The following is a 9749-nucleotide window of genomic DNA, read 5'->3' on the forward strand; positions in this document are numbered from 1 at the left end:
GATACTCCACTTCATCATCACAAGCATCCTCAAGTGATGGAATCTGGTCATCATCTTCCTCGCTTTCAGTTTCCACCTCTCCATCAATACATGCGATCATGGTCCTCTTATTTGGGCATTGTGAAGCAATATGACCTACTCCCAAACAACGAAAACACTTAATATCACGATTACGAGTCTGAGATTCATTTTTACCTTTGTTGACACTGGGAGCTTCATCTCTCCTTTTTTGTGGTTCGGATTTGGACTTGAAAACAGCCCCTTCGTCTTTCCTCCCATTTGACCTCCATGAAGTAGAGGAGCCCGGATTTTGAAATGACCGAGTTCATTTCCTTTTAAGCTGTCGTTCCACCTTTATTGCCATGTGCACCATGTCCTCCAACTCCACGTAGTGCTGCAACTCCACCACGTTGGCAATGTCCCGATTTAGCCCATTCAGAAACCTTGCCATGGTAGCTTCTCTATCCGCCTCTACGTTTGCCCGAATCATGGCAATCTCCATCTCCTTGTGGTAGTCATCCACGCTCCTATAGCCTTGAGTAAGACTCTGTAATTTCTGATACAAGTCCCTATAGTAGTGACTAGGAACAAACCGCCTTCTCATGATTGCCTTCATTTCCTCCCAACTCTCGATAGGTCTCTCATGGTTTCTCCTTCTGTTCATCACAAGTTGATCCCACCATATAATAGCATAATCAGTAAACTCAATGACAACGAGTTTTACCTTTTTCTCCTCGGAGTAGTTGTGGCACTCAAAGATTAACTCCACCTTCTTCTCCCACTCCAAGTATGCTTCTGGATCATTTTTCCCTTGGAATGTGGGTATTTTCATTTTTATGTTTCCTAGGTTCCTGTCAGTCCCATCTTGCCATCTTGTATCTCTTCGGAAACCTCTACCACGCCTTTCTCTCCTTGGCACAAACCTACCTTCATTGTTCAGTGAAGCTTGATCTCCTTCATCTTCAAACTCATCCTCATAGTAGTCATCAAAATCATTCATGTGAGAACGCCTTTCTTGCCTTCTTGCATTAGGGCCTCTTTGACGACGCTCCTCACGCAAAGTAGCAATAACAGTGTCTTGCTTATCTATCCGATCCCAAATCTCATTAAACACTACGTTCATGCGTTCAAATTGTTGTTGCATAGCCTGCAAAATGATGGACGACTCCTCCCCTCCTTCCCTATTTGATGTTTCACACCTGAAAGACATACTTTTGAAACAACAAAGAATTGTTAGAAATAATTCCTCACAACACTCCCTCACGTGTTTGCACTCAAATTATGTCACTCCCACTCATGTTTCACTCTTAAATTGGCTTTTTCCCGATATTAGTCTCACACTCTCTTGCCTTTTTCCTCATGTAGCTTCGCCTTTTCAGTTTTGCAATGAACTAATAAACTTGATCAAGAAATTCAACTTGTAGTGTTAAAACAAATACCAATGGCAAGAAAATATGACAGAAATACCAAATCAAAGGAAGAAGACAAAAGTAAATAATATTTTGGTCTGAGAAAACTGAAACTACGAACAAAATTTTTTTTTTTTTTTTTTTTTTTGCTATTTCCTTTTAGATGTCTTTTTTTTTCACTTTTTTTTTTTTTTGGGGGGGGGGGGGGAACTAGGTGCACGATTTTAACCTAGTGCACTTCAATAAAAACAAAAAAAATAAGAACGATGAATGAAGAACACAAAAGAAACAGGATAGAATGATAACAGGAAACAAAAGATAAAGGGATAGAAAACTGATTTTAGAACCTGTGCTCTGATACCAAATGATGCGAACCTCAATCGACACGCTTTGAGACCCAACAAAAATATTGGAATATTTAACCCAGGAAAGCTAAAAATTAGATTTATGATAGAAACCCTGACCCAACGTTTATAATTGAAACGCGAACCAAAAGGTATAAGTTGACCTTGACCCAATGATTATAAAGAATCACGAACCAAAGGTATAAAGTTTGAACACCACAAGGAAGAATCCTTGATAAGTTCACAGTTCTTGAAGAACCAAAAGAGAGCAAAGCCTCACCTTTTCTGAATTTTATTCAATAATTTTCTGAAAAACGTTTACAGACTTCAGGGCCTATTTAAGGACTCCACAAAACTTGACAAACAAGAAAATATATTCTAAAATAACTCCTAATTGATACCTTACCATATCAGGAATCAAGTTTGACCTAAAAAGCATTAAATGCACCTAAAAACAAGGAAAATACCTAAAAAACGTGCTAAATAATGAAACCCTAAATAAAAGTTGATTTGGTCTGAAATTAGCAGATCCACAATAGGAAAAAATCTGCCTTAACTGATACAGAGCTGGAAAGTCAATCAGTCATTAATTCATGCCATAAATCACTCGCAATTAAGCCAGATCAGCCCTAAATAACTTGAATTAAATTTATTACGTTTTCAGCTTCCTTTGGGCCAAGCTTGGAATGTCTTGCGTTAGAATCAGCCCCAATCTCTTGAATCAGCCCATTAAGTGCTTCTTTGATCTTCTTGGATCTTGCTCTTGTAATAGGCCCAACTGGAACATGCAATGGATCCTTGAATGCTTGTTGATTCTCATCATTTTCTGATAATTTTTTTTCCCGTTTTAAATCCGATGAATAATCACACTAATGAATTATCACACTAATAATTTATTTGTCTTCTTTGCTTTATTATTAATTATAAATAATAACAATAGATTAGTTTGGGTATTTTTGGATGGCGTAGAACCTCACCAAGGCAGGGCTCTTTGGACTCACCTTTAGGGAGTAAACCAAGGATACACAACCCCACTCTCCAAAACCGTGTATCTAAAGGAACTCCTAGTGGGATTGAACCTAAGATGTTTGGATTTATAGCTCATCTCAAGCCTCCAACCACTAGGCTGCAACCTAACGAGTGGTATATAGTATGGGCATTTAATTGTGCATCGTCATTACTTGTAAATAATGACAACGTTAGAATATGACTCTCCACTGATTAACATTCATCAAAATTCAACTATTTGTATCCGTTTCATGCTTGTGTATGTGGTATTGATTTGGCTAAAATATAGGGTCAGAGTACAGATTGGAGAAATTCTTCTTCTTGTGGATTTAGGTTTTAATGTTGTAGAAGAAAATGAGGAATTTATTTATAAGTTTTTTTACTTTTGGACCCAATGGAAGGGGGAAGGGGAGATCCAAACTAGTAATTTCCGCATGAGGCATGGTCCCCAGTCAATTTTATAAATAGAAGAAATTAGGGGCTAGGCTTTGTAGAATGAATTGGAGTTTATAAAATTTGAATTCTGATGGCTATTTGACAAGGAATATATGTGGGGCATTTAGGTTTTGATTAGGGTTGTTTTAGTAACGTTAATGACAGTCTACCAAGAGTTTGGTCTATCTCAAGTAGCATTTCCTTTGCTTGTATAAGCAAAAGGTGGAATCATGAGTATAAGATTCATTGGATGCGTGTCAAATATATCAAAAAAAGAAAAAAAGAAAAAGAAAAAGAGAGAGAAATGCCAACCTTTGTAAGAGGACTATCTAGGTGCAATGCTTGCCAATTGGGTAGGGATACACTTTGGCCTTACATACCTATCAGAATTTCATGCTAGCACTATTTTCAATTTCTTGCAGCATTTTATCTATCTTGCATTAACATGTTCGATTGATAAATAATCTGGTGTCTTAGATTAGCTTGTTTAGCTGATAAATACGAGAAATTATAAGGTTCTTATGGTGGATAAGTAATATGGTCCACCATTCCAGTAAAAGACTTACACTTGTTTAAAATTGTGGAGTTTTAAATAAAAACTGAATACTAACTCAGCAATTTTAAATAGGTGGAAGGTTTTTACTAGAATGGTGGACAAATGACGTGGTCCACCATGAGGACCATATAATTTCTCGATAAATACATTTTCAAATCCTTGCCATTAAATGAACATATGTAGGCAACTTTTCAAATCTGGCTACATCATCTTGTGTTAAAATCAATGCTGAATTATGAAATTTTGGGGTTACAAGGGCTAAAAGGGCTATCTTCACACACGCAAGCAAAATTTTCAAATGGCTTACCATATAATAAATATCTTTGCGAATGTGTGTAAAAGTACCGAGAAGCTTACTTTTTTTGTAAAGAGATGGAGAGAGAAGAAGAAGGAGAAGAAGTTATGGGTTCAGAAGAGAAAAAAAAATATAAAAATTAACAATCATGTGGAGAGAGAGCGTAAGGGGAGGGAGGGGGGAGTAGGTAATGCCAGTTACACATCATATTTTCATCTTGTTTAGAAATGATGAAAATTTGGCATTATGGGGGCTAAAAGAATGATCTTGATGGAGAAACTAATTTATTGAGTGGCTAACTATGCTATATATATTTTACCAAAAAAATACTATGCTATAAATATATATAAGGTGTGAAAGAGAAGGGGGTAGGTGATGTCACCCTTTAACTAAGTTGCATATTTGATATGTTTTTCCCCTAAAATGTGTGTTCTTATTGCACTATAGTATGCAATAAATGTGATTTTTTTTAGCAATTTTATGGTAAAAGATCTTGATGGAATACCTCTTGGACTATGCTCCTTAAGTCTATTTGGACTTCAGTTGAAATGATGTATTTCTAAATTCCATATTTATATGTCAATTGCATCCTCTTCTTCAGTTGCTAATGAGAAAGGATAATATATGTGAATGAAATGTATGTTATTATTATATATCAAATTTTAATTTAATTTGTGACTTGAAGTACCTATCCAAAAAAAAAATCATAACTTCGAGTCAGAATTGACCCTATATATTCTTCATATTTTGCTTTAAGTGAAAGGTAAATCTTTAATTTGTTTGCTAGAAAGAAACCAAAACTCGTTTGCTTATGATAATTATGCGTGGATTATTGGAACTCTCCCTTATGTCATTTGGGGATCTTTTTTTATGTGTGATTATCAGAAAACAGAGGAAAGCTCTAGAGAATTGAAACTCTATTTCATTGAAAATAAATTGAAAAAAAAAAACTGATACAATCAGATATGTATATATATACACCTAAAGCAATAACTAACTTTCCCTCCACGAGTAACTAACTAGCAAGCTAACTGAATTAAAAAAACTGATGCACGTGCTTGTCACATGCTAAGTTAAATACATATATAGAACTAAACTACATGCCGTTTGTATCTGTTATGTAATATGGCTATTGTCGTTTACTTTACAAATTGATTCTTTGGAGCTTTTCTTCTTGTCTGTGCTCTTTATTTTGTTCTTAGCTCTGACCTTGTCTCCATTACTTCCTTTAGCTTCTTGACAGTGATTGATGAATCTTGATCAACTAATGGATGATGTTATGTTGTTTTTGTCATCTTCAAGTTCGTTTGGTTTGTTTCCTTATAAAGAACAATATTCAATCTTGCAATTGAGAACTATAATTGTAATGAATTTGGGAAATCTGTTGTGTGCTTTTATCATTGCCTTCTTTTTATAAATAATGAAAAAAAATCGACACCATGCTACAAGACTTCATAAATTACAAAAAAGAAAATCTAGAATTAGAGACAGATAAGGTGTGGTACTTACATTTGTAGGGTTAAAAACATTATTTTTAATATGACTAAATAAAACTAAGAAACTAGAAGCAATGTGAGTTGCAAAAACTGCTACGTACTAAACACTCAACACATATCTCCATTTACAAATCTAACTACAACCACCATAGGCAGATACCAAAAACTAATTTAACCCAAATCTAATAGAAAATACTTAAAACAAAATTTATTTTCAACCCAATACCACAATTAAAACCAAATCTAACTCAAATATCTAAATCTAAAGCAATCCAACCAAGTGCATTTGAGGATGCTGATTCAGCATCAACTACCTTCTTTTTTTTTTTGAATTCCAATGTGCCTCTACATTGCTTTTTGTGTGGTTATGTGCTCAATGCTCATTTCATATCTCAGTTGTTCTTTTTGTTCTTGCTCCTTTCCAATCGACCAAATATCGTTTCCCCTTCTTATTTTCCTTCTATCATATCCCTTTTGTGAGGAAGAAATATAGACCTATGTAGACTCCGTTCAACCCCAACATTTATATATTGCACAAAGTAAATGTATCTTAGAAGCTTGATAAGAAACTATAAAATTTAAATTAAAAAAATCATAAATGCATATAAACCACAAAGTTTGATCATAATCTACAGTAAACAGTACACCAATTGTTTTTTTTTTTTTCATACATAGATTCATTGCGTTATTGAAAGTGTATGGGGGAGTTGTAACAGCAGGGCAGATTATGAAATTTCAAAAAAGTGTACCCATATCTCCTTGCAATCAAAATCTATTGCAAGTTGGACTACAAATTTGGTTATACAGAACAAAGTAAGTTTTCTTATACATTCACAAACTTATATGCCTCTAATCCAAGTAATTAAAAAATAATTGAAAAAAATATAACAATAAAGAAATATTAGATCCAGATGGAAGTTTCCATACAAAAAAAAAAAAAAAAAACCCTTTAAGTAATACATGAATATTAACAGAAGTTCAAAGCCCTATAAAAACTCAAATCTCTTAAAACAGTACACCAATATAAGAAATTTGAGTGGTTTATTCTATCAAGACACAAAGTTAAAAGTAACCTCCAACTTTTTATAGCTTATCCAGACCTTCAAATGCTTTCATATGTCTATAAGTCTCTCATCAAGCTCTCTGATCCGTTCAACCAAAAAAATGGTCATTGCATCTAAAAAATTTTGATATATCAAGTGAAAAAATAAATCAAACAATAAGACAGCCCCTATATAGGGCACATAAATAAATGAAAGAAGGAATACATTCTGTGCATTTTGAGTACTTATTTTTTATATATAGTGAAATTTGTAAGAGAGTTGAGAGTAAGATTAAAGAATATGTGTTGATGAGAAAATGAGGATCAGAAAACCAAAATATCAAACTGTGGTTTGTAATCCATCATAGAACAAATATTGGAGTATAAAATCTAATCTTATTAGAAGATAAGTTTATTCACTTATGCAAACCTGTATGCAAAAACCAAGTCCAAGTTCAATACCACTACCACCCCCAAATCAGTAAAAATCTCCAATGTAACCTTAATTGTAGGGCAATTTCTGCTTTTATATATAGTATTAGATATTAGATTAGATATGATATATATCACCATCTAAATCTACAATAACTTCCTTTTGATTAAAAAAAAGCACAAAATAGTCAAATGCAGACATGTGCTATATTTATAAAAGAATACCAACGTAAAAAGAAAAAGTAGCACCTGCATAAACCTTTCCTTAGTCCAATCAAATGCAGACATGTGCTATACTATTATTATTTTTTATTTTTTAAGGAATTCCTACCAAACTACATGACACTGTGTAAAAATTAAAGGGAATAAACTTGATGGCATCAGAAAAAGGAAATGAACATGGAATCAGAACAAAAGTTGTTATAGATTACAAATACTTGATGCTGTAGCGAAACTGAATTGGATTTGATCATAGCTAATCAATTCTCAAGCAGCACTGAATTCCATAACGGAAAATAAAATATCACCTTGCCAGCATGGATATGACAATTTTATAGAACCCAGGGATAATGCCATCCATCACCATGTAACTAAAGCCTAGTTCACTCACACCACATGGATCCTCGGCTAAAAAGTCGATGTTATTCTTACAATGTTTCTCCCACAATAATAGCTTACTGGCATCAGGGGCATCTATGTAGTGCGAGAATAATACAAACCCTAAAAGAAAAGCATGGTAATTGCAAACTACATTAGGTCGAAATCCAAGTTCAAAGTTGAACATATAACTTGCAGCATGGTTAGAACTTAAAAGTAGAGTGGAAAAACATACCATCACCACCACACACACGTACACACACACCCCCACCAAAAAATAAGTAAAAAGTAAAAGAAAAACAGAGCCAACAACTTATAATTAGATCTAAAAAAAATTTCCTAAAGATAGGGAAAAAAAAATCAACATACTTCTCAGTTTAACAATGCACAATATATACACATCTATGATACATATCCTAATTCCGGCAAGACTCAATTTATTCACATATAACAAAGGAAACAGGCCTAAGATGTACACAGGCTTGATTTCTGTAATCAGTCATCTAAAATGAGTTGCCATCTTCTTCCATACTAAATTGTACAGAGTCACTGATATTAATTTTTAGAATTATTAATTACAAATGCACTGAATTAAGAAGCCTAGCATTGAAAAGAAAAAGAATAAAACCATAAACATTTACATTTGTTAAAGAAATAGAAAGGTCAAACAGAATTGAATATTGCCGAGAGAAAAAAACAGAGAAATCCACAAATACCGAAAACTGGAATGAAAGACAACACAAACCAAAATTTAAAAAACAGGTACAGGGAAACACACAATCAGTAAAAATAGAAATGCTATAAACCACAAACCATTTCGATTTTCCTTTTTTTTCTATGTCTTTAGTACCAACTTTCATGACTCTTCTCAATTTTTTTGGATTGTGTTATTCAATTCCTCTTGCTTTAAAAAACACAACTGTTGGGTCTCAACAACATACCAATGGACCACAAATATTCATTCAGGAATTTGAAAGTAACTCAAAAACATCAAACAAACATATAGTAAAAGACAAATAGTAACAATGAATGCAAATATTAATTACATTACAATTCAAAATTTATTTTTTCTTATTTAAACATGATAAGTCACAATCCGAATTGAGTCATGTGAGTTCATATGTAAAGAGAACACTTCAATATTTGCATTCATTAAGGATCTTAATTCTAGCAAGAACCAAAGAAATTAAAATCTAACTGTACCTTTTAATTCTCTTATTACAGAAGTCCCAATGTCTTTATCTGGCACAGGGAAACGGTATTCTGCAACTGGAGGGAGAAACAGAAGAAAAAGAAAAAAAACAATTCAGAAATTAATTTCAGTGGCAAATGAAGGAAAAAAAAAACTGCCAAACAGGAACAAAATTCTAACCAAAAAAACAATAATCAACAAAACAAAACCCAAGAAATTGAAAAAATAAATGGGAACGAAGAACTCTCTCCTTCTCTCTTATTTCTCTGTTTTTGCCCTCTCCAAACCTAAATCATATATAACCCCAAATTTCAAAAAATCAAATCAAAACCTAAAGTTACCCAAATACCTAAATAAAAATCAATCCAACCAAATTTCTCAAAACTAATTCATATTTCATACCCATACCCAGATCTAAGAAAGAATGAAAAAAAAAAAAAAAAAACTTACCGGTGGTAGTTCTCTCAATGTCTGTCTCCTTCTCATCTCTGTATCGCAAGGTTTATTTTTTTTTCTCCTTCTCTATCTCTGGATCGCAAGCATCGGTGTTAAGAAAATTGCAAAGGAAGCGAAAAGAACTCTCTTTCTCGGCCTCTCTCTGTTTCATCGCCCTTCTCTCTATTTCTCTTTCTTTACTCTGGATCTCTCTCTCCTTTCTCCGTGCAGCCATCTTTGTTTTTTGTTTTTATATTAAGCGGTTAGTACCCTTTTATAGTTTATCGCTTTTAAACAGATATATAGAAAAGGAAGATGCTGACCTTTAGAAAAATTTTGTTGCAGAGGAGAGATGAAGCAGAGCAGAAGATCAAATGACGATGGCCGGCCGTACGAATTTCCACCGGATCCCTATTTTTTTTGCCCTTCTTCCCTTTCTCTGTGTCGTCCCCTTCTCCCCTTTCTCTGTGTCGCAGTATTGGTTGGTGATTTATTTTAGAGAGAGAAA

General features: G+C 33.7%; 1 long non-coding RNA gene across 3 annotated transcripts; it reads right to left on the reverse strand.

Moving 5' to 3' along the window:
• Nucleotides 1–6080: 6080 nt before the first annotated feature.
• LOC142633865 (uncharacterized) lies at nt 6081–9749 on the reverse strand. 3 transcript variants are annotated; one of them, XR_012843983.1, is made up of 5 exons: nt 9565–9749; nt 9257–9476; nt 8818–8883; nt 7545–7737; nt 6082–6686 (listed from the first exon to the last, which is right to left on the reverse strand). It is a non-coding gene; the product is annotated as an uncharacterized LOC142633865 (long non-coding RNA). The 3 variants fall into 3 exon arrangements; XR_012843982.1 differs by having other exon boundaries at nt 6082–6720; XR_012843981.1 differs by having other exon boundaries at nt 6081–7737; nt 9565–9742.

The sequence above is a fragment of the Castanea sativa genome, chromosome 5, assembly GCF_040712315.1.
Source record: "Castanea sativa cultivar Marrone di Chiusa Pesio chromosome 5, ASM4071231v1".
In the NCBI taxonomy this organism is placed as follows: domain Eukaryota; kingdom Viridiplantae; phylum Streptophyta; class Magnoliopsida; order Fagales; family Fagaceae; genus Castanea; species Castanea sativa.